A 27,691-nucleotide genomic window follows, 5' to 3' on the forward strand; every position below is an offset into this window, starting at 1 on the left:
TTAGCAACTTTATTTGTAAAAGAGTTTATCGACCGTATTTTATTCTCTTATTTTCACGTGACGACCTAAAGTAATGGCTGATACATTCTTCCTTTTGAAACAACAAAATAGTTTAGACATTATGAGCGGTAAGAAAGAAATGACTCCGAATAGAGTTGTGAACTGACCATTCAGGACTCTATAGTGAGGACTTTCCTTCTAAACCTAGTTATGGTGAAAAGAGAAAGAAATGAAAAAGAAAAAGAAAAAAAAAATTTACCATGGTTTTTGCTATTTAAATTATTACTATTAAACCAGTCATTAATTTAGGGACGCCACACCCACGTTCTAATCCATGGAGGTTGAGCTCTGTGATGCGCAAAGCTTTATAAATAGAACCAGGTGCTCTCAATTTTGAATCACTAAGCTTACTACTTTCTTTAGACAAACACACCATCGAGTTTGAGCGGGTGAGGATCTAGAAAGCTAAAATTGTGAAGGCTAAAGAAGGTCAATAGTAATGGTTGGAGGTAGTTACCTCTGAAATTTATTTTTCTTCTCCATTTCTATTGTTTGATCTGAATGTGTTGCTTAAGGTTGTTAACATGTTTGGATCAATATTTAGATTTTAACATTTGGTATCAAACCTTGTATGCCTCTGCCTTACTTCTGTTTGGCACTCATATATCTGAAACATTGTTTTATTGAGATACGAGATTCTATTTTTGACTGTTTTAATCATTTATAAGACCTGAAATCATATGAAAATGGAGTTTCTAAGCTTTCTGTGAATTAAAACAATGAGTTTGGGGTTGAAAATGGAGAAACCATCGAGTTTCTATTTAGGTTCACGGGCTACAATCAAAGTGACTCGGCTGAAGGTTGAAGATGGTAGACAATGTTGCCTTGTTACGTCTAGGCATGGCAACGGGGCGGGTCGGGGTCGGGTTTTGTTCACCCCACCCCCGCCCCCGACTCCCCATTTCCCTCCCTGCCCCCGCCCCCGAAACCGACGGGGGTGTATATTTACACCCCATCCCCGTCCCCGACGGGGGTCGGGTTTTCCCCGCCCCCGACATTTTTATAAAATTTTATTAAAAAATATAATTTTTCATAAAATAAAAAATATAATTTTAAATAAAACATAAAATTCAATTCAACACTAACATAAAATTTAATCTAATAGTTTCATATTTCAATGTGTTATATATATTAATAATTAGCGGGGCGGGTTTGGGTACGGGTTCGGGGCGGGTATTGAGAATCTCATCCCCGACCCCGACCCCGACCCCGGTCAACTCAGATTTTCCCCGTCAAAATCAGGACGGGTCCGGGGCGGGCCCCACGGGTTCGGGCCCCATTGCCATGCCTAGTTATGTCGGCATCACGTGAAATATTAGCCCATACTACGAGGGTCTTTTGTTGTTGCTTCCTATGGCCCATCGTGACATCACATGTTTTAATAAGCTAATAATCAGATGTGGGTGCTTTGTTTCCTCTTATTGAAGCCCAATAGCCCTTTTGATATCACATTAAAGTTTGAAATACGTTAACATCATGTTCCTGATATTGAAAGCCCTTGATGTCAGGCCATCATTTTCTTCCTTTGAAAGTTCATGTATATTGTTTGCTTTTATAATCAAATTTGTATACATGCATGTTTTGCTATTTAAGTTTTATAAAGTACTTTAATGATTTTAATTAATATGTTGCTCATAATTAATTTATTATTTATGTGCTTAGATTAATTTAATTATATGAGTTTGCGTGTATAATTTTTTATTGATGATTATACATATGATAAATAATTAAATTAAATGGTTTAGCACATATATGGTTATGAATTATTTAGTGCATTTTAATGTGTTTAAATTATTTGTTTATTTAGTTTAATTGTATGTTTAAATTTGATATTTATTTAAGCATGCAACATTAAGTTAAATAATTTATGCACATTAAAATTAATGATTATATATAGAGCTTGTGTGGTTTCCTTGATTGAATAATGATATGAATATATTGTTTATTTATTTCCTAAATTTATGTATGATTTTATGATTATTGTACATGCAAAATTATGTTAAATAATATTTATGCAATGTTGTTCAATTATTTGCATTATTTAGGATATTATGTAAATATTTAGCTCTTTAAGAATTAATTAATGTTAAGTGATGATTAATATAATTCTTAATTGATTAAAGAGTGGCCACAACATCTTCAATTGATTAGAATTATAAATAAAGTTTTAGAATCACATTTAAGACATTAGTTGTAATTAATCATATGTGATATAATGAAATCTACCCATAGGAATTTTGTTATATTTGTATGATTAATTAGGATAAAATAATCAGGTTATATTTCTTAATCTATCCTTAGGAATTAAGAAAAGGAATATAATTTGGTAATTTTTCATAAGGTTATTGAATGAATCTGATTGAACAGGACTTTAGCCCACAAACAAGTTTTATGTCACTAGATTTATACATTAAGACATGGTTTACATTGGTAAGACATGACATTTTATTTTAGTCTCAAATTATGAGTAATGAGCATGTATGCTTGAACTTTGCAGTTAATCAATCTGCGAACATTTCTGATATTAACTGTGATGCTCCTAAATTAAAAGGGGGCATCTATAAGGTTTGGAGAGAGAGAGTTCTTCTCCATTTAGGCTGGATGGACATTAACTATGCTATTAAGAAAGATGAACCATCGGGTATTACTGAAACTAGCACTCCAGATGCTGTTGATCTTTATGAAAAATGGGAGAGATCCAATTGTCTCTCCATGATGTTCATAAAGACCAAATTATCTGCTAGTATCTGTAGTTCTGTCGATCAGCATGAGAAAGTCAAGGATCCTTTGAAGGGCATTGATGATCAATTTGTTACATCTAATAAGGCCCTTGCCAACACCCTTATAATGCAATTCTCATCCTTAAGGCTCTATGGGATAAAAGGTGTGCATGATCACTTCATGCACATGAGGGATATAGTGGCTCAGCTTAAAGCCTTGGAGGTTACCATGTCAGATTCCTTCCTAGTACACTATATTTTGTGTACTATGCTTCTGCAATATACTCCTTTCAAAATCTCTTATAACACACATAAGGGTAAGTGATTAATTAATGAGTTACTGACTATGTGTTTTCTAGAAGAGGAAAGGTTGATCATGGAAGAGGGAGAAAGGGTGAACTTAACTCTTCATGGAAAGAAGAAATGAGATCAAACCAAGAATAAGGGCAAGATTCCTACTCAGCCAGTCATAAAGAAAGAGTCAAAGTATTTCTATTGTAAGAAGAAATGATACATGAAGAAAAACCACTCAAAATTTAAGAGCTAGCTTGACAAGAAAGGTACTTCATTTGCTTTTGTTTATTATGATTCTAATATGGTTAATGTTAATCATAACACACGGTGGATTGATTCTAGTTCTACAATCCATGTTTCTAATACCTTGCAAGGTATGGAAAACCTAAGGAGGCTAGTGGGAAGTGAGCAATACATTTTTTCAGGAGGCAAGATGAGCTCACATGTGGAAGCCATTGGGAAATGCAATTTTATTTTGTCCATCACATAGCACTAGGATTGTGGAATCGAGAAATGCAAAAATTTCTTGAGAATGACTTGATCAGTGGGAGTTACCAGTTTCAAGATATTGCTTCTAAAAAGGAACACTATGAAGATTAACCCTCTGGCTCAAGTGATAGATTGATTGTCATTCACACCCCTCAAGTACAAATGGGTGTTAGACAACTAGTGATTGAAATTCCACAAATTGTTGAAAATAACCTTTAGATCAAGTTATTGATGAGGAACAAGGAGATAGTGTTGAACAACCTATTGAACACCTGGTGGAACAACAAGTTCCTTAAGAAGATCACAAAGCAACATTAAGAAGGTCTACTAGAGTCAAAAGGTCAGCAATTCCTAGTGATTATGTGGTGTATCTGCAAGAATCGAACTTCAACATTGGAGCCGCAAATGATCCTGAAACATTTTCACAGGCCATGAGTTCTAAGGAATCAAACTTGTGGTACAATTCCATGAAAGATGAGATGGATTCTATGGTGTCTAACCAAGTCTGGGGTCTTGTTGAGTTGCTTGATGGTGTACAAGTCATTGGATGTAGATGGGTCTTTAAAACCAAGAAAGACTCACAGAGATAACATTGAGAGACATAAGGTAAGACTTATTGCCAAAGGGTTCACTCAAAGAGAAGGAATAGACTATACAAAGACATTTTCTCCTGTATCTAAGAAAAATTCTTTCCGGGTAATTATGACATTAATAGCTCATTTTGACTTTAAGTTACATCAAATAGATGTAAAAATGACATTCCTTAATGGTCATCTAGAGGAAGATGTTTACATGAAACAACTTGAAGGATTCTCCTCTAGTGATAGTGAACACTTAGTTTTCAAGCTTAATAAATCCATCTACGGATTGAAACAAGCCTCCCGCCAATGGTATTTGAAATTTCATGAGGTCATCACTTTATTCAATTTTGAAGAGAACATGATGGATCAATGTATATACCAAAAGGTCGATGAGAGTATTTGTTTTCTTGTGTTATATGTGGATGACATTTTGCTTGCGACTAATGATAAGGGTTTGCTATATGAGTTGAAATAACTTCTCTCGAAGAACTTTGATATTTAGGATATGGGAGAGGCATCTTATGTCATTGGCATTAAGATCCATATGGAAAGATGTCGAGGCATTTTGGGTTTGTCTCAAGAGACCTATATCAACAAAATTCTAGAAAGGTTTAACATGAAAGATTGTTCAACAAGTGTAGCTCCCATTGTGAAGGGAGACAAACTCGATTTGAGTCAGTGCTCGAAAAATGATTTTGAGTGGGAACACATGAAGAACATTCTAAATGATTCAATAGTTGGAAGCCTTATGTATGCTCAGGTTTGCAGCAGACCTGACATTGCATATGTTGTTGGAGTTTTGGAAATATCAGAGTAATCTAAGTATTGACCACTGGAAAACTGCAAAGAAGGTGATGAGATATCTTCAAGGAACAAAAGACTACATGCTCTTTATTTATTCATTTATATTTGTGTCTTAGAGAAAGGAGGAAGGGACTCAAACTTACCTGTCTCAATAGGTTCACAAGAGTCCTGTGTAGTGCCTCAATTTTCCTTAAAACAATGTAGTAGGGAAAGGGAAAATAATCCATGTACTTGGAAAATTTCATTTTTCCACCCTTAAAAGACACTTCCTGCAGTCCAAAATAACATGATAAGAGAGAAGAAAAGTTTCCCATACACTCATAATTAAAAATCATTTGAGCATCATTGTGAAAATACCATGAGATCCATAATTGACGCCTTAGAATTATCCAGAAGCAAGTGTCATACCCTAATTTCATCCGGGGACTATCATTCGTTGATCTTTTGATTCCTGCTAGTCGACTTACGGTGTTAAACACCAGTTATAGTGCAAAGCAAGGAATCATTCAGTGTCTCAACCACGAAGGCAAAAGATACCAAGAAAGGAGAACAAAAAGGTCTTTTCCTTGGTTTTCCTAGACTCTAGCTCGCCCAGGCTAGCCTCTGGCTTGCCTGGGCCACCAAATGACTTCAAGGTTAAGAAACTAGCTCGCTTGGGCGAGCTCATGACTTCAGGACTAAGCCTTAGCTCACCTGGGCGAGCTGCAACTGCCCCAAGTGACCCTTTTCCTATAAATAGGCGTGCTAGGGGGGCTGAAAGGGGGTTCGAGCATGAAGTAGTGAAGGAAATTGAGAGAATTAAGAGAGAAGAAGAAGAGAGAAGAGGAAACGATGTCAAGGCACTACTAAATTGCGACGGTGATCAATCTCTACGTTGTTCCTTGTTCAGCATTCTTCGTGCAACCGTCGGTTAGTTTTGTTTTTAAGATTCAAATATGATCTATGCACCCTTAGGGGTCCCCCTTGTTGTTTTATGCATATTCATTTCCTCCATCTATCATCGGTGGTCTCGTTTTCTTTGTAAAGTTCAATCTTAACCAATCACTAGTATTGTAAAGTCGTCTTTAAAGAGGTTGAAAGTCAATAAACAAAACCAAGATAAAACCAATTCATAATCTTTTTTTTTTATCAAATATCCCTTGGGATCGTTTCAAGGTCCAACGCCTTAACGATTCTCTCCGCTTTTCGAAACTCAAAACATTGTTTCAAGGTCCAACGCCTTAGATGACTTTTTGTTCGCAATTAAAATAAATATTTCAAAAAAAACATAAAATCAATTTAACACACAAACATTTAGACTTAAAGAACTACGTAGGTCTGAATTCCTCATCGCACTCGAGGATACGTAGGAGCAAGGGCACCCATTTGTCGACCCTAAAAAAATAAAAATAGAAAAAGGGAAAAATAAACAATTCTGAAGTCACATTGTGCAAACTCGATTAAAGGCTGCCGTCCTTTGTGACGGGCGCGTGCGGTGCTAATACCTTCCCCATGCGTAAACAACTCCCGAACCCTTATTTTCAAAATTCGCAGAATTCTTTTTGGCTTTTCTAATGTTTTCCTCGAATAAACGTTGGTGGCGACTCCACTCGTTTTCTCCCAAGGAGGCAAACACACTTTGGCTTATCTATTTTGCTTTCACCATCCCGATGTGCGGTAGGCTATGATAGCAAGAAAACATCCATTCAAATTCCAATTGATACATTTCTAACACACTGCATTAAGTTCTCCTGAAAAAATTAAATTCTAGATGAGTAAACAAAGAAGCCAGTAGTTATGGCTAAAGAAGATAAATGGGGAAGATGAAAAAGAAAGTAAATTTTTTATCAAGTACCTTTTCATGAAACTGACCATCTATAATTATTAAAACTAGTTACTGTAAAGGGTTATGCCTAGATGGAAGTCGTGCTTTTGCAAGTGCAACATCTAGCTTGTTAGTCAAGTACTTCAATAGATTAACAACTGGCTCATCAACAATAGTATTCTCTTCCTTGAATGTCAAATTGGAGATCATCTTCTCCTTAGCCAAAACAAATGGTTATATTCTCTCACGAACATATCCAACACATGCATAATGATGTCAATAAAAAAACAACCAAAATTATATGTCAAATTGTAAATCCTGATAACCTTAACACTAACTTTTCCAGTAAAGGGCTTGTCAAAGTCATGCAATAACTTTATGTTTCCTTTTGTTCCAAAACTAGCAACAACCAAGCTGCCCATTTCCAATTGAGAAACAACAGGACATACTATAACCAAGGCTTCAATAGCAACATCACCACAACAACTCTCTGACATACTATGTGAATCATCAACAACTATCACAACTTGGTAATCACGTTTATTGGGTTTGGTCCATCTTAGCCATATTTATCTTTACTATAATCACTTGTTATGTATGGAATTACCTGGGATTCTTTTAAAACAAAAAAAAATGGTAAGATAAGAATCAATATTTCATCTACTAGTGTTACATACAAGGTCTACTGGTATTCATAAGAATAAATCATCTACCTTTTTCATATTTATTCTTTTGCCAATTTTATAATCCCCTTGGAGCTTGCTGGCCACAGTAGGCTCCATTACATGGTGCAATTGCTCATCCAACTTAAGAGACAATTTTGTTGTGCTAAGTTCAAATCTTTTCCACAGAGTAATAGCATTATCTTTCACGTAATTAGGTACATCACAAGGATCTTGGCCTTTACCTAAGTCTTTTTCATGCAGAGATAACTGACTTAAATTAAATGTGTTCTAACTGATGTATGAACTCGTGAAAGAAACCAAATCTTCTAGAAGATTTTCACGATCAATATTTTCACTAGTAAGAGGTTACATTGATCCATCATCTGGTGACTTCTTTGTGGATAACATATTCACTTCCTCTATTTTTTTCATTTTTGGGGATTAATGAAGAGTTACTTACTGAATTCATTTCTGATTTCTTCTTCTCAAACTGCAACTTTGCATCTTCTCCAGTAAGACACTCTTTATCAAACTTATCACAATCAATGTTTCTATCAACCTGCTCCACCAATGCAGGCCCCAAAGCTTGAGTTGTCTCCTTCTCAAATTCAGAAACGTAGCCATGCTCATGAGCATTATCATCATCCATTTCACCCTACTTCTCTATGATAACTTCCTTAAGATCACCAAATACTTTAATTCTTTATTTTTGATATTCAAGTGCATCATCCATACTTCGATGATGATTAGTATGCTTTTCTTGAAATGAATGCTCATTTTGTGGATGGTGTGATTTATGTTGATTTTTGCTGAATACCCCACTATTTGATGAGTCAAATATCTTAACATCCATCTCAAACATGTTACTAGAAGGCAAGCCTCCCAAGAGAGTAGGATCAAAGTCATGATGGCTATTTGATAAATTTGACTCTGCTGTTACATTTTCGGTGCCCGATGTCTGCCAATCAACTTTGGATTGGGATGCTAATTCAGTAGGGGAAACTTGCTTATCAATCAACTTAGAAGATTTAGATGCATATTTCTTGGGTTGTGTGAAATTCATGTTTGTATCCTCTTGTTGGTCGTGACCTAGATAATTTTTTTGAAGTTCACATTAACTTCCGGATGAGTCTTTTCCATAACATCATCAAGTGAACAAGTCTTTTCATCTTGATTCCATTCATTTTCATTATCAGCTAAATTACCTTGCACATCAGGTTCTCCTTCCATGAGATCTACATCTTCCTTTATATCCAAATTCATATTCATGTTAGAAGCTTGATCCAACACATCAGGCTTTAACCTAGTAGTTTTTGAATATGCTGCTTCTTTGTCCATATTCACCTTATTTGCATTCCCTCCATCACCTTCATCACCTAGGGATGCAGTTTCATCACCCTAGGCATCACCATTGTCACAATTACCATCCCCAAGTTGATTGGTGGTAGAGTTATCCCTGGTTCTTAATTCTTTGTTGCCTCTATCTCTATCTTTAGTTGAAGGTCCAGTTTCATACTTTTCTCTTATATCATTGGGAGTTTCATCTTCATTCTTATCACAAACTTTCTCCGCCACAACTTCACTGTTTGGTCCAATGGGTCCCATTTCAGACTCAAGTTCCCCATTTTCACCATCAATATCATTGTCTTCACCAGAGTCCTCACTAAGGCTTTGTGCATCAACCTCAAAATCTTGTTCCATCTCAATCCATGTATTATTGCTACTTGGCACTTCATTGGAGTCATCGTGCTTTCCATTTTGTTGCAGCATTAACAACATAAGGACATTATACAAAAATAAGATATACGAGCAAAATCTCACAAAATCAATATATTAAAAAAGCTCAAAAGCTAACTTGTTCGCGTGTTCCCAGCCATTGATCTTCATCAGCAATCTGATCACTAACATCCTTTAATCCGACACCCTTTCCCATGCTTGTCCCACTTGCATCTCCAGAAGTATTAAGGGTTCCATCATCTTCCTGGTTTTCAGTAGAATCCAATATATATATCAATATGTTTAATATAAAATATAATTTTCATGATTCATGTGTAATTAATTTTTAGTGACAATATCAAGTTTAAGTTGACAAGTTATGACCATATTTGTTTGTCAAAATAAAGATTATATTAGTAGTATATGAGCCAAGTGAGAGAATGTTAGCATATAACCGTTATGTGTCTCATAAATAGAATTGAAGTAGTTGTTACAAAGTTTTTTATTTTGTATTATTGGTTTTTGATGGAGGAGTCAAATAATAAAGCAACAATTAAATTTTGGGTTTTAAGAAGGGGTCCCTTGCCTTGTCTATAAAAAACACATGATGCTCCATTGATTCACACATATTCAGAAAAGACTGTTTGATCGAGTGGCCTCAGAATAATTAAGAAGGGGGAGTTGAATTAATTATTCCTAAACCTTTACTAATTAAAAAATTACTCTTCTAAGGCTTTTACTAAATTGTTAAGAGAATGAGGACTAGAAGAGAAACTTAACAGAAAGTAAAAGTAGAAATTAAATGCACAGCGGAAAGTAAAAGAGTAGGGAAGAAGGAAACAAACACACAAGAGTTTTTATACTGGTTCGGCAACAACCCGTGCCTATATCTAGTCCCCAAGCGACCTGCGGTCCTTGAGATTTCTTTCAACCTTGTAAAAATCCTTTTACAAGCAAAGATCCACAAGGGATGTACCCTCCCTTGTTCTCTTTGAACCTAGTGGATGTACCCTCCACTAGAACTGATCCACAAGAGATGTACCCTCTCTTTTTCTCAGTCAAACCCAAGTAGATGTACCCTCTACTTGTACCATAAAGGATGTACCCTCCAATGTGTTAAGACAAAGATCTCAGGCGGTTAAACCTTTGATACTTTGTGAATGGGGATACAAAAGAATTCTCAAGCGGTTAGTCCTTTGAACACTTTTGTATTAGGGAAAGGGAAGAATCAAAAGAATTCTCAAACTGTGTCGTTTTGAATTCTTTGACAAGGGAGAAGGGAGACACAAAAGAATTCAGGCGGTTAGTCCTTTGTTCTTTTGGAAAAGGGAGAAGAGAGACACAAAAAGAATTCAGGCGGTTAGTCCTTGGCGAATTCTTTTTGGCAAAGGGAGAAGAGAATGAAAAGATGAATAGCACAAGTTTTCAAGGTTTGGAAAACCAGAAAACTTCAGAAAGCTTTTGGTACAAAGAAGAAGAAGAAGTTCAAAGAGATTCAAGGCTTATAAAGGATTGTATGAAATAAGTGTAAAAGTATATTGAAAAGTAAATCAAAGCCTTGCTTTTATAGACTCTTCATGTCTGGCCAAGAGGATCATTTAGAAGAGTTACAACTTTTAGAAAAACTTAAAACCAATTTGAAAAAGTCAAAACCTTTTTGAAGAGTAACATCTTTCGATTTATTCAGAAACAAACACTGGTAATCGATTACCAAATCAGTGTAATCGATTACACAAGGCTTTTATGTGAAAGGATGTGACTCTTCACATTTGAATTTGAATTTCAACGTTCAAAGGCACTGGTAATCGGTTACCAAAACATTGTAATCGATTACAACAATCTGGTAATCAATTACCAGAGAGTAAAAACTCTTTGGTAAACATGTTTTGAGAAAAATCATGTGCTACTCAATTTTTGAGAAAGACTTTTTATACTTATCTTGATTAAGCCTTTTCTTGATTCTTGAATCTTGAGTCTTGAATCTTGATCTTGATTCTTGAGATCTTGAACCTTGAATCTTGATTCTTGAGATCTTGAACCTTGAATCTTGATTCTTGACTCTAAACTTTCTTCTAGAGTCTTGAATTCTTCTTGATTTACTTGAGTTGTTCTTTGATTGATCTTTGAGATTTTTGTCATCGTTATCATCAAAACACCTTTGAATCACCTTTGATTCACCAAGAAGCTTTGCTTCTACAATCTCCCCCTTTTTGATGATGACAACTTCTGAAATCAAGAAACACATACACACTTTTTCCTAGTCGATCACTCACATAAATTCTTCCCCTTTGTTTTTGAATTTATGCTTATCTTAAAATTAAGTTGATTACTCATGTGAATTCTTGATTTAATCTCATTTCTCTCCCCCTTTGGCATCAACAAAAAGCCAAAGTGCGTATCAAACAAATTTAATTTAAACATCCATACAATGTTCATGAAAAAATATCAACCAAATCATGAAGCAAGAAGCAAGAACCATGAAAACCATGAAGCAAACAACCATGAATAGATTAATTATAAACTCCACATAGTCAAATAACATACTTAATATTGGTCCAAACATACCATGCAAATAAGGAAATAGTAAATTGTTCAAATACCATAATAATATAGCCAAAATACAAGGCTGAAAATCAAAGTAGTAATAATAATATTTAAATATAATTCTAAGATGATGGTGGCGGCGGTGGTGGAAGATCGAAGCTTGACCGAATGTAAGATACATCTTCTTCAACCTTTGTCATTCTTGACTCCATTTCATTGAAGCGCATATCCACTTGCAATTCCAAAGTATCAAACCTCTCACCAATAAAGGTTTGAAGACCATCAAACCTTTCCAAAATCTTCGAAAGAAGAGATGAATCTTCTCCCTCATGTCCTTCTTCACCAATATTTCTAGCACCCTTCTTTACCCAAGAGCCATCATGCTCCTTAATATAACCAAAGGATGCTATGACTGAAGCGCCTATAAGGAATGATCTCTTGATTGGAACATAGGGTTCAGAATCAAGAGGGATGTTGAAGTGTTGAAGGAAAAGGGTAATAAGATGAGGATAAGGCAAAGGGGCATTCAATCGCAATGCCTTATGCATGTGATATCTAACAAGGTATGCCCAATCAATTTGTAAACCTTTATGAAAGGCCCACATGACAATGAGATCTTCTTCAGAAACCTGGGGAAGGTTTGAAGATCTAGGAAGCAAAATGCGAACAATAAGGTAATGGAGGATGCGACTTTTAAAAGCCAATGATCCGGCAAGAATCCTTCCGGTCATATTCGCTTGGTTGGTGCAAACCAACCGGCGGACATCATGCACAGAAAAATCGAATTTCCAATCATCAATCAGTGCACCCTCAAAAGGCACACCTTCACTAGGTAATTTTGTTAAATCATAAAATAGGGATTGGTCAATGACCATCTTAATCCCATAAACCTCAGATATTAGGGTACCTTCATGGATTTCTAAATTAGAATAAAAAGCTTTGACTAAATCAAAATAAACAGGTAATTTTAGAGACATGAATGGAATAAGATTGGAGTTTTCAAATGCTTGAAGGCATTCAAAACTCTCATTTGAGAGAAATCCATATCTATGAATTTTGGGTCTATAATGGAACGAGAGGAAAAGAGGTTTGTGTACCGTATACGTTGTTCCTCTGATGAGAACAATGATCCAGAGGGAATGGAGGGAGGAATTGGGGTTTCCTGTGACCCGGAATGCTGTTGACTCCGACTTGAAGTGCCTTTCCGCTTTTTCGATGGTTCCACCATTTGAGAAGTTTTTTTTTCAAGATTTTAATCGGTTCAAATGAAAATGAGTGAAAATATGTTATGCATTTGTTGCCTAAGGAGAATATGTTATTTTGATTTCATAATTGCTATTAATTGCTTATGCTACCCATTTTTATTGTTACTATGTTTTTTTATTACAATTTAATTACTATAAAACATGCAATTAATGTCTTTAATTGAATGTGTTATACTATGTTGCTTATGTATTTCATGTGAAGTATGGTATGGAAACATAGATGTTAACTTATTGATTTTATAATACACATATATATATTGGATTCTATTTGCTTGATTTACTCATGCAGATTGATTCAAAATCATGCTTTTAGTAGCTTTTAAGTATTACATTAGGTAAGATGTGATTGATGCATGATATTAAGAATATCAATATTAAAGATGTATGTTTGAGAATTTGGCCATGTATATAATACAATGATGTTCTTTGCTTATTGAATTAATTAATTTTGTGATTACATATATGGTCAAATGAAATAAAGTTAGACCAATTGTGGTAACCAAGAATGAATTTGAAGTTGTAATGATTATATTGCATAAATTTTTATTGGCATTTAAGAATTGATAGCCATGATATACTTTAAGAAAAAAAATTGGTTTTAGCTAAGAATTAATTTCTTAATTTTGGATTCACCACATTCTCTTTATGGGTATCAAGAACTAGTATTAAAAACCAAACGAGTTTGTCTATTAAAGAGATAATTTTATTTGCCTAGTGATCCTTATAATTTTAATTAACTATTGATTAGTATAGCATCTTTAATTAATTGATATTATATATTAATTTGGCTAAGCAACATAACACTATCTTGAGCTCTAATGCCACGTTTGCTGAGCATAGATCTAATTATGCATAGACGATGGAAACATAGATTGATGATTATCTAATATGCATGTGATGACCCACCAACCCGAAGGAATCTTTTACATAATGGATTCTTATTCGAAGGGTGCATAATCACATGGATAATCTCACACTAACCCATCAATTTGGGATCCAATTCAATTCCTTAGAAGGTATAGGGAAGGAATTTTGAAATGTAGTAATATTGATTCATACTGATAAAAAAGAAAGTGTTTTTTTTATTGATTCAAACACTCTACCTACTAAAATGTGTGATAAATTGGAAGCATCAAGCAATGTTATTCAACTTAAAAATTGAAAACCATGGGTTCCTTGTCGATTGGTTTGAACAACTCTAGGGGTGAGCATAAATGACTTACCCGATTGCAAGCTGCACAACCCCACATTTTTGTGTCTGCTTTGATTTTGGCTTCATTTTCTTTTCTTGGTTGATACCTTATGTGTTCACTCCCCCTTAACTGCTTCACTTTCTCTCATGGAAAATATTATGTTGGCAAAAAGAAAAAAAAAAAAGAAAAATTTAGCAAGACATATATAAGCTGCATAGATTAGCATCTTTCCAATTTGGCATCTTATGTATACAAATTTCACCTCTGCTTTCAGTCTTGGCCTTCGAAGTTGTACCCTTCCAATATGTAAGCTTATTGAATTGTTTTCTTAATCATTTTACTATTTTATTTGGAACAGTAACTTCTGCTATAATTTCACTCCCTAATAAATTCAATAAGCTTATGATAGAATCTTATTATTATTGCTTGATGCCCCTTTCTCACCTTGTGAATTCTTATACTTATAATAGAATCTTATTATAAAATATTTGCTTGGAGTTATCTTGTGTGCGAAAATTAAAAATATTGGAAAGGCATATCAGCTGTGTAGATGCTGGATCTTTCCAATTTAGCATCTCCTGTTAAAGTTTTAACTGCTCTAATTTGTTCAATCTTGCCTTTCTAAGTTTTACCCTTCTAATGTGTGAGCTACTTAAATTGTTTTCTTGAATTGTGCTAGGGTTTGTTTTGGCAGGTCAAACAAGTTCTTTTTAAATTATAGATCTGCTGCAACCAGATCATGGATTTTCATGTATGCAAAGGGATGGAAGGAAGAAAGATTGAGCGAGAATTTAGATCACTTTTTTGAATCCTTGACCAGAATCTTATCAGCTTTGGTCTTTCTATTTATGATTGGCTTGGAGTTTCAGTTGCTCTACCACAAGATGGAATTGCTCGTTATCTACAAAACGGTAGCTTATGTCTTATTGCATGGAATGGAAAAAGGTTTCAGAAACTATTGGTACTTTGTTTTGCATACTGTAAACTGGTCAATCTGGCAGTTGTGTAACAAGATATTATATGAGGGGTACCTTTGACTTGCTTAGTTTATCAGACATTATTATTGTTGTCAGTTTTTTGATTGGTGCATGAGTCCTTTAAGTTGTATTTCTCAATGTTGGTAGTCAAATGCGTTGTGACGAATTAGCTTCTGGAATTTGGCTGGGGTAATAGTGCTCTTAATACATCAGTACAATTAGTATTGTTAAATGGCGGCACCATGACGTTATGGTGGCATGGTGTGGGGGATCTTTTTTCAACTGCTATAGACAATTTGTGAAGGGAGGCCCGCTATGGCAGCCCCATAGGCTGCAGTGGTATGCTTATACAGAGGAATTTTGGCCTTCCATCTTATTCCGCCATCCGCCATTGATAATACTGTAGAATTGTCTGCTACTTCATGACTATCGACACTGAATTTAGTATAATGCAAGTTAGTGGTTGGTTGCTGTTTTTTTTTAATTTTTATCAGCAAATGTTAATTTGTTATTAGAAATATCAGTTGGGGTTATTCTGTCATTCTAAGTTTTTGACTCTTTCCAACATTGTCTCCTTTTGTGTTCAATGCATTCTCATGTAACTATCAGGGGTCGGTTTTGCTTTAGATGGGTATATATGAATTCAGGTAGCAGGGGATTAGTGTACTGGTATATATGTGCATTTTTGTTGGTAAGAAACTCTTTCGTGGGACATGACTTGGACATATCTTGTGGTATAACTGTTGTCAAAGGAATTGTCCATGGTTCCAAAATCCAACTCCAACAATGATGTAACACATCTACTGTGCCACGTTTTTAATTCCTATCTATCACTCTCCCAACTCTCCTCTGCTCTTCCGCTAACGTTGCTGCTGCTGCTTTTGGTTTGCACAGGCACTTCAAAGAATTAAATATATATTAATATAATTATTAAAATAATTATATATATATATATATATATATACACAAACATATAATAATTTATCTTTTAATTTTTTACCTTAATAATTTGATTACATATCATATTAAATAAATATATTATTTAATGTTATTAGGTTGTTAATTTTAATTATAATGTTTACTAAATATAATATTTATTAACTTCATCTTCCTTTTTATCCAAAAAAAAAAATTCATCTTCCTATTTCTCTCAAAAAAATAATTCATCTTCCCTTTTAGCTATTACGAAGTTGAAGTGAGTTTCCTTTCTAAGAATCTTTTCACTCTTGTGTTATTCCTAGACCAAGAAAAAACATTTTTGTATTTTTACTTCAGGTCTATTGACTGTTACTTTTTGTTTTGAGAGCGACTCTTACCTATTTTTATATATAATTATTTTATTTTTATATACATCTAGTCAGTAACCCGTGCATACGCACGAGTCACTCAATTAACCAAACTTCAAAGGTTGATGTTCATGTGAATTTGAAATCCGTGCATACATATGGATCACTTGATTAAGGGACTTCAAAGATTGATGTTTATGCGAATTTAAAATCTTGATTAAGAAAACTTGATGTTCATGCAAAATAATTGTTTCAGATCACAAAATTAATAAACTATATTAAGATGAATCTCATAAGACTCAAACATAATAAACAAAATAAATGTTTAAAATTAAAAGGGTTAAAAAGTAAAAAGAAAGTGTAATTAAATTGAGAATTGAAATTTCAAATAAGTCAATTTTTTTTTTATAAATATATGACAACATCTCAATTATAATATAAATTACTCCATATTTGTCAGGTCACATAACAATTGTTAATTTACACTTAAACACTTGAATTTTAAGCACCTCAACAGTGATCACACTATTTCCTTTTAAAGTGTCAAATAGATAGTTTTTTATATAATTACTCGTTATTGTATATGTCTGATTTAAAAAATAAAACATAAAAAATGATATATAATAAGTTGAAAAGTTAATAAGATAAAAAATAAACACACTTGCTAAAGTTAAATCAACAACACATAAAAATAATAATAACAATAATAATAATAATAATAATAATAATAATAATAATAATAACAAAATTAATTAATTAATTAATTAAATACAAAAAGAGAAAGTAAGGAAAATTTCTAATTTTCATTGCACTACCGACGTGATTTGTCTTTCGTGTGAATCTCAACATTAAAGTTGGTTGAGTATTTCCAATTACAATAAATAAGAAATTCAGAGTATAATTTATTTTCACCCATAAATATAAAGAGAAATAACTAAAATACACAGAAAATAAAAAATATATTAAGTAAACAAAAATGCAGGAAGCAATCAACAAGATAAACATAGAAACATTCTTAAAAGGTGATTTAAAAAATAAAACATAAAAAAGAATATATAATAAGTTGAAAAGTTAATAAGATAAAAAATAAACACACTTGTTAAAGTTAAATAAACAACACATAATAATAATAATAATAATAATAATAATAATAATAATAATAATAATAATAATAATAATAATAATAAGAATAACAAAATAAATTAATTAATTAATTAAATACAAAAAGAGAAAGTAAGAAAAATTTCTAATTTTCATTGTACTACCGACATGATTTGTTTTCCGTGTGAATCTCAGCATTAAAGTTGGTAGAGTATTTTCAATTACAATAAATAAGAAATTCATAGTATAATTTGTTTTCACCCATAAATATAAAGAGAAATAACTAAAATACACATAAAATCAGAAATATATTATGTAAATAAAAATGCAGGAAACATCAGCAAGATAAAAATAGAAACATTATTAATTAACTAAAAAAAAGTGATTTAAAAATAAAACATAAAAATGGTATATAATAACTTGAAAAGTAAATAAGAAAAAAATAAACACACTTGTTAAAGTTAAATTAACAACACATAATAATAATAATAATAATAATAATAATAATAATAATAACAACAACAACAACAAAATTAATTAATTAATTAATTAAATACAAAAAGAGTAAGTAAGAAAAATTTCTAATTTTCATTGCACTACCGACGTGAATCTCAACATTAAAGTTGGTAGAATATTTTCAATTACAATAAATAAGAAATTCAGAGTATAATTTGTTTTCACCCATAAATATAAAGAGAAATAATTAAAATACACAGAAAATCAGAAATATATTATGTAAATAAAAATGCAGGAAACAATCAGCAAGATAAAAATAGAAACATTATTAATTAACTGAAAAAGAAAAATGTGATTTAAAAAATAAAACATAAAAAAGGATATATAATAAGTTGAAAATTTAATAAGATAAAAAATAAACACACTTGTTAAAGTTAAATCAACAACACATAATAATAATAATAATAATGATGATGATGATGATGATGATGATGATGATGATGATGATGATAATAATAATAATAATAATAATAAGAAAATTAATTAATTAATTAAATACAAAAAGAGAAAGTAAGGAAAATTTCTAATTTTCATTGCACTACGTGACGGGTTGCTTGATTAGTTCAATTATACTCACATTGTATATGTATTTAAAAAATAAAACATCAAAAAGGATATATAATAAGTTGGAGAGTTAATAAGATAAAAAATAAATACACTTGCTAAAGTTAAATCAACAACACATAATAATAATAATAATAATAATAATAATAATAATAATAATAATAATAATAACAACAACAACAACAACAAAATTAATTAATTAATTAATTAAATACAAAAAGAAAAAGTAGGGAAACTTTCCAATTTTCATTGCACAACCAATGTGATTTGTCTCCCGTGTGAATCTCAGCATTAAAGTTGGTATAGCAAACATTAATTATGAGATTGACATACAAATAGATAATTTTTTTATATAATTACTCACCATTGTGTATGTCTGATTTAAAAAACAAAACGGATATATAATAAGTTGGAAAGTTAATAAGATAAGAAATAAACACACTTGCTAAAGTTAAATCAACAACACATAATAATAATAATAATAATAATAATAATAATTAATTAATTAATTAATTAAATACAAAAAGAGAAAGTAGGAAAACTTTTCAATTTTCATTGCACTATCCACTGATTTGTCTCCTGTGTGAATCTCAATATTAAAGTTGGTATAGGAAACATTAATTATGCGCTGAAGGACCACAATAATAAATGTTAGAAACATTACTTAGCCTTAGTTACCATCACAACAACTTTAACGAACAAAGTACAATTTAGGTACAAATTTGAATGGGACAAATACGAATAACTACGTACCTATAAAATGCAATTAAGTATTGAAACATAAAAAGCTAAATATTAATAACTAAATAATGGTGAGAATAATAAAATTAACAAAACAAAAAAGCTGAATATTAATAACTAAATAATTGTTCAACAACTAAATTAACAAAACATTGTTTGAAAATTTCAGCAGTCCAAGTATGATATGTGGATATATGTCTTGCTTTGCCACATGTTTGTTGGTCTAGTGGAGGAAAGAAATGTATGTCAAACTGGTAGCTACGATCAGAGGCAAAAAAACTTGATTAGAGAGGAGTGTTGATGTCTAAATTATTGATGAATTCAAACAAAACATGATTGAACTTTTTAAGTTTAAAATGATCAAAACCATTTTCTTTGTTTTGATTTTTTAATTTAATGGTTGGCTTTTTTTTTTTTTTAATTCAAGCTAATCCAATAATAATAATAATAATAATAATAATAATAATAATAAATTACACTTACATTCTCTATATTTTTTTAGTAAATTACAGTATTGCACCCAATACTCTTCTGTTATTCGATCTTACAAAAAATCCATTGCTTTCTATGTTTAACACCTAGTACCCCTCCCTCCAAACGTAATTGATACTATTAACGAAAAGAAGACTTATTATTGCACTCACACCTCTTCTTCGTTAATTTTATTAGTATTAGTATAGTATTTATATAAATATATAAATAAATATATATATATATATATATATATATATATATTGTTATTTTTCACGATTTTAATGTTATTAATTGAATTTATATATACATTTTATTTCATGATTTTTATTCGGCTGAATTAAATTTTATGAAATTATATTACAAAATATAAGTTTTTATTTGTGAAATACATTTTTTTTACCTACGCATATTTTTTTAATATATAATTATATAATATTAAAATAATTATTTTACCCCTCTCTTAATTGTTTGCATTCATAAATAATGTGTTGCTGTAAGAATTGCTCAATGCAAAATATGCATAAAAAAGAAAAGCAAAATAACAAAGGAAATTTTAAAGATACCGAAAGTAGCTACTAATGTAAAGTAACATCAAACCAAATGGATTAAATATTGAATATTGTCCATACTCTGATATGATTTTAAGCCTAGCGCATGAGACCCCTATAATAGCCTAACCAAGTTTGTTTTTTTCTAAGATCTGATTTTATAAAAAACCTAGATAAGTGGACTTAGAACGTATCGTTTCGATTAGTTCAGCTATTTTTTTTAAGATTAAAAAGTAAAATACTCAAAAAAGTATTAAAAAATTATTTGTATTTTTTTTCAAACTATTTTTTAATGAATAAAAGGAGTTGAATTCTTTCCATTTCTACTACAAAGGTTAACATTTGCTCTCTTTCTTTTTCCTTAATATGTTCTCCTGCTGTTCAACAAAATATTTCCCACGTACACACGCATAATTTGGAAAAAATACAATCGTCAGGCCATTTATGTTCTCATTGATTTTTTTTTGATATCCCAAAAGAGATATTAAAAGAGAAAAGAATTATGAAGATTTTGGAACTGTTTTTTTTTTTTTAACTCATAAAATTATCATGTCATTTATCTTCTCATTTATTGATTTTCTTGTTTTTTCAAATTAAGAGTGATTAATATTTTTTTTATTAAATATAAATTTAAGTGATTGTTACGCTTAAGAAAAATATTTTGTATTAAGGTTCATATTTGTAAACTAATCAAAGTTACTCATGCATATACACAGATTGTTCCGCTTACCTTTTTTTTCTTTTCTAATATCTCTTTAATAGGCTGATGTGCTGCAGTTACACACAAATTTTGCAGTATAAGGACAAGCATCAAATATTGAATAATAGTAACATTAATTTCAAAGAATAAAGTAATAGGAAAAAGAACACCAGCAACCCGTCCAAGGTTTTTGAACATAAATTTTATCAAAAGAACTCAAGGTTATTACAAATGCAGCGTCTCTATCCTCTTCTTCAAGACATTTAAATCTGTATCTATGCTGGTGAATCTCCCTGTTGATTATTGATCATGGTTATTACAAATAATCAGTCTAATAATGCAAAAGAAAACCTATTTAAAAAAAAACACTATTGTATAGTATAATACCTGAAAGAGAATAAGAGATTAAATAATGAAATTGAACTTTAATCATCTGTGACCCTCATGGAAGTACCAATTTTTTGTGTATGCAAGTACCTATTTTGGAAATTTCATCAGTCACCTAATTTACTTTCTATTTTGAATCTGAACAGCAATGTCATTTTGATGAACAAAGCCATTCACAAATTCTTCGGCCATAGCGGAAAATACTCGCAGAGAAAATGAAGGTTAAAAAAAATTAGATACCAAGCTGTCGTGAAAGAAAAAAAAAGGAAAAAAGAAGGAAATACCTGAGGTCAATGTGCTGTGGTAAAAACTCGTCCTCAGCAACTTGCGGACATGGAGCTGGAATCGCCTGCATGAAGGAAGAAACAAAAAGAATAAAAGGAAAAGAGAAGAAGATTCAGAAGAGAAAGATGGAGAAAGAGACAATTGAGGGAGAAAACACAAAGAGAGAAAACGTAATAATGGAGAAAACTCAAGAAAGAGAAGAAAGAGTAATGAAGTATTAAGCGCAATTAAATCAGCCGTTAAATCCGCCAATTAGCAAGAGACATGTGGCGAAGGCAACAAAAAAATGATAGAGTGAAGAAGGAGGAAGGGCAACGTAGGGAGAAAACTCAGGAGAGAGAATAAAGAGTATTAAGCGCAATTAAATCAGCCGTTAAATCCGCCAATTAGAAAGCGACATGTGACGAAGGCAACAAAAAAGATGATGGACTGAAGAAGGAGAAAGGGCAACGTATAGGAAAAAAAAAAACTACACGTGTCAATCCTACAAAATTTCCAAAATTCCAATTCTGTTAACTAGGGGGACACGTGTCACAGCCTCAGCCATGAGCATTTTAGTATATTCCACATACTTCAGTGTTAGTATATATATAGATAAATATTGAATATAGATATTAATTGATGATTGATTGACTACATATTTTTATTTATTGTCAAGAGATACAACACTTAAAAGATTATGATTTTCATTTTGGGAATAAAATGAAAAATAACCAAATTATATTAAAATGTAGTTAATTACAATTAGTTGTTTATTAAATTACTTTAAGAAACTAAATGACCTTTGCTGTCAAAAAAAAGAAACTATGATCATAATTTGATATATTCCATTTTTTAATGATTACTGCAATAAAAAATGTTGAGAATTCATTTTTTTTTTGAGAAAGAGAATTCATATTATTAATCTTAACAATAAGTACTTGAATCAAACATGTTATTTATGTTATTATATTTAACAAACAATTGCCATCTCTATTGATATTATGTGTGAGAAACCGAGATTCACTGATTTTTCTTCTTCTAATTCTTATTTTTCTTGGAAATATATGTTAACCATATATACCAGCTTTTGATAATAATAATAATGATAATAAATCAATATTTTCTCCTTACTTGGTTTCAATCGAATCGTCGGTTAGTTATGGTGTGCACTATTTGTATATAATATATTTAATATCAAGTTATTAATATATTTATTTATTTATATATAATATGATACTTTATTATTTACTGTAAATTTGTTATAAAAAAAGGACATATTTCAAAAATTAAAATTAATTCAATAATTAATATTATCAATTGTTGAACATGGATTAAGTATTTTTAATGTTGCTCAATTACCTTTAAATTTAAGATTAAACTTTGCTCATATTTTTCTACAAGTGGAGTGCTACAATTGTAAGTAAAAGAGGGTATAACAACAAGTAAAAACTAAATTCCTGAAATTATAAACATTATTATCGCGATTATATTAATCTCTGAAACTATAAAATAATTATCCAAGTCCTCAAAATTATTAAGTAACAACCATTTTTTTTCCCACGTTGCTAAACCATATCGTCTTACTTTTTAAAATCAAATAATAAGAACTATATTAATAAAAATAAATCAACGTTTAGTTCCCTTAAAAATTATTATAAATTGCCGTTTATTGATTTAAAAAATATACTTATAATTGAGAAGCTAGTTTGATATATTTCCTGAAATAAAATGGATGAATCTCAATTTCTCGATAACAACTCTTTTTTATTTTCAACATTGAAGCTAATAATTATTCCAAAGTAACACATTACTTGCTTGGAACCACATGCAGAAAACTCTTAGAAAAAGAAATTGTTCATAAGTATATCTTAGGAGCAACAGCACTTGGAATATGTAGGTGAGAGTATGATGCATATCCCTTTCTCATAGTTTAAGAATTTACAATGGGCATCACAGCCTTCAGTGTTTTTGCATGATCCAGGAGTAAAAGGACAGGTCGGTTGGCTGCTCACAGCTGCATTAATTTTATGGATAGTAGAAAATCGAAATTATGAATAATATATAATAAGGAAAATTAAAAAATTATAAGAAAAAACATTGCAGAAATAAATCTCTATAGCTGTTTTGTAATTTATTTGTGTACATACCATGTGAAAATAGAACGATAATCATGGCTGCAAGAATAACTTTCGGCAAAATGATTGAGACAAGTGAACGAGCCATTCTTATTCTTGTGTATGATACCTTCTGCCACCTGGGATCTTGTTTGTTGTGTCTGGTTTTATACTTTCCATCCTCTATATATAAGTAAAATAGGCCCAAGTATTAAATGTAGAATTCAATTGTAATATCAGTTTAAAATACACCCACTACTTATAATCATTATAACCGTCCTAATAATTATTCTTAAAATTTATTGAGCAAATTAGGCGCAACAGCACAAGTAACGTTTATTTGGGTCTCATATCCGGGTTTGATAGAGTAGGCTTTGAACCTGGCGACACAATTAGGGTTTTTTTTTTTTTATCAAGTTAGTATTGTTTTTTTTGAATGTTTGAAAGGGTTCTTGCTTACTTATTAACTTTTAACGTGGAACAATTTCTATTTAAAGACATTATATCACATATTGATTTGCCTTTGTCAAACTCGATTATGTAAATTTCTAGAGGTCCGTAAACTCGACTCGTAGAATATATTAATATTTCTATATATAAAATTGTAACTAAATATTTCAACCCTAAAATAAATTAAAATAATAAACTTTAGCAATAACTCAATAAACTAATATAGTTCACACCCAATCAAACATAAATTCATATAATATAAAATATAAATTCTTAAAATAAAAATATTTAAAAAACATAAAAATAGATCAAATGTTCATCAATCCTCTAATTAAATCATCTTCAATATCACCACCACCACCATCATCTTTATTTCCATCATCTGGAAGCTCTTCTTTGGTTGAGAAGTGATATTTAACATTGTCATTCAAAACCAAGTTGTCAATATCAAATGCATTCAAAGTTGGATCACTTAAACTTTCTCTAACCAAGTTAATATTGCTTCTACTATCACTTTCACCTAGATGTTGCTCAACTTGGACATTGTCTTCATAAAAAATATGATCTCCCTCTTATGTTATCCACTCATCATCATTCCATATTTTCAAATGGAAGATCAAGTAACAGTTTTTCTTATTTGTTTACTTTTCAGCTTCATGTTTTACATCACATAAACTAAGTCATCTTCTTTTAATGCAAGCGGTTTCTCCTCTTTGTATGATCCTATAAATAACATAAAACCGAAGTTCATGACTTAACTCCGAGTTTGGTCCGATTCTACTGAGTTTACTATCGATTCTACTCGATTTGCGATTCTACTCACAATTTTTAACTCGTGAAGGCATCGGGGAATCATAAACTCGTATGTTTTTACAAGTAAAATCATGATTTTAATAACCATGGCCTTAATTTTATATATATATATATATATATATATATTAAATTGTTTTTAAATTTCATATTTCATGAGCCATATTTGTTTTAAAGATATTAATTGCATCTCGTCACTACTAAAAAAATATTTTTTACAATACACATTCTAAAACGGTTATGAGAAATCGTCTTAGAATGTGACACAGTGACAATTTTGTAATTAGATGAAATGAAAACCATAACGATTTTACATAAAATTGTCATGATTTTTGCTCCCTCTAATTACTAAATTTCCACCGCGTCACCTTTTAAATTCGTAGCTCACCCGTGCCTGCCCTCTTCTCCATAAACCCTACATCCCACCACATCCTCTTCGATTTCCATCCCCTATCTCTTTCTCCTTCGCTTCTTCTTCCTCTGCACCATCCTTCTCCTTGGCCTCCTCTTCCTCTCCCGCACCTGCATCTAGCACGCATCCATGGATTCAGAGTTCCCCAACAAAGCGTTAATGAGCACGCGTTTTTCTCTAAGCCCTATCACACTCTGGCTTCAAGTTCTGCACCCCCGTCAAAGTCGCCACCATTCCTCTGCTCTGCAGCTTTAAGGATGTCAACGTCAATGCTGCCACCGGTTTTGGCAAAACCCTAGCTTTTGTCATTCCTCTTGTCGAGATTCTATGCCGATCCTCTTCTCATCCCAAGCCTCACCAGGTTCTAGCATACTCTTATTATTTCTTTGAACAATGCAAGCATTGTGCTATTCAAATTTATAGAATATGCGCATCCCTGAATACTTGTGTCATTGATTTCGAGAGAGAGAAATTATTTTTAAGGAAAATGTTGAATAGGGTACTGGATTTGGTGGATGTTGTTGCATCTTGCTTCAGGATCCTTGGTCTTTTATTCTAAGCATGCATTAGTAGAGGGACGCAGATTAATGACTTGATGCTGTAAAGTTATGTGATCTAGCTGAAGTTGGAAAAATATTCCAAATAGAGTATTTGATTTGACTTTTTTTTTATTTACTATTTTAGCCAATTGACATTATTTTGATTATTCTTTTAGATTTTTATTTTGGATGAGGCTGATAGACTCTTAGGTATGGGATTCCAGAAGCATATAACTTCTATTATTACTCTCTTGCCTAAGCTTCAGAGAACTAGTCTGTTCTCTACTACTCAAATTGAGGCTATTGAAGAGCTTGCTAAGGCAAAATTGAGGAATCCTGTGAGGGTTGAAGTTCGAGCAGAAAAAAAATAATCAAAAAATGGTTCTGCATCATCAAAACATCCAGAATCTTCCAAAACACCTTCAAGACTTCACATTGTAAGTCTTACATTCTTACTAGAATCCATTTAGTAAGTTTCATGTACTACTAATAGATGCATAATACAGTTTATGTTTATCCTTTGCTAATATTGATCTCCTTATCCTTTTGAGTTTGCAGTACTTGGAATGCGAGGCATATAAGAAGCCATCACAGCTAGTACATATCCTTATTAATATTTAAGAATCTCTAAAAAAATTATAATGTGAGATACACATTGATAATTAATGATGTGATTTGTGCAGTAGAAGAGTATTTTATCATACCCAAAGCATCATTTTGACTCTAATGTAGATATTTCATGACTTGTGCTAGCGTTGATTATTGGGGAGCTGTCCTAATTCCTTGTCTTTCTCTTTTGAAAGGCTTTTCCTTGAATCCCCTGCATGGAAAGATGAAGCAGGTATAGTTTTGGTCCTTTTGGATGTCAGCATTTTTCAATATCGAAGCATAATATTCTATAAATAGGCATTGTTTTTCTTATTTCTAGTTATTTTGTCAGTGTCTTACCATTTACATACTAGATTATTTATTTATTTTGCCATATAGTCTGCCAGGGAGAAAGCACTAGCTTCATTTACATCCCTTTCAAATGGAATTCTTCTATGTACCGATGTTGCTGTTGATAAATATTTGTGTTGTAATTTAAAATTTAAAAATATATATTAATTCTATTTTATAAAATAAAATATTTACTTTAGATTTTCTTAAGATTTTGTTTTAATGAGTCAACTAGTTTGTTATGTTTGTTGTGACAACCGTAGGTTGGTTTTTCAACGGTCATATTTTGTTGTTGCAAAATGGCTATATATTCTCTTTCCTCCTTTCTAAAAAGATGACAGAACTACAGTCTCATCTTTTTCTCCCAAAATTTTCTATATCTTCTCTTATAAAATAATTTATTTCTTGAGAGTAAGAGCATTGGTGTTCATAAGGTTCGGGGATCCTTTCGCTGCACACGATCGGAACCAACGGGTTGTCGTATCTTGGGAGAGGAGTGCAATCAGAATTTCTTACCCGTGCAATGGGGGCGTTTTCTCTCTAAGGATAGCGTTTACGCGCTTCAACCCAGGCTATATCTTTCTTCCCCTAATTTTTTTTTCTTGTGCTTATTGTATGTTATAATGCATTATTCATGTGTTGTCAATTAAATTTATTTTGCTACTGTTATTTTGTTGTTTAATTCAAGACTGTGCATCTTCTTCGTATTTATTTTCTTTCATTTTTTATTT

General features: G+C 31.7%; 1 long non-coding RNA gene across 1 annotated transcript; it reads right to left on the bottom strand.

The window, feature by feature from the left end:
- Window positions 1-21,082: 21,082 nt before the first annotated feature.
- On the bottom strand, window positions 21,083-21,844 carry LOC114371006. The gene is made up of 2 exons (XR_003657982.1): window positions 21,430-21,844; window positions 21,083-21,335 (listed from the first exon to the last, which is right to left on the bottom strand). It is a non-coding gene; the product is annotated as an uncharacterized LOC114371006 (long non-coding RNA).
- Between the last annotated feature and the right edge of the window lie 5,847 nt (window positions 21,845-27,691).

Source organism: Glycine soja, chromosome 10, assembly GCF_004193775.1.
Source record: "Glycine soja cultivar W05 chromosome 10, ASM419377v2, whole genome shotgun sequence".
Lineage (NCBI taxonomy): Eukaryota > Viridiplantae > Streptophyta > Magnoliopsida > Fabales > Fabaceae > Glycine > Glycine soja.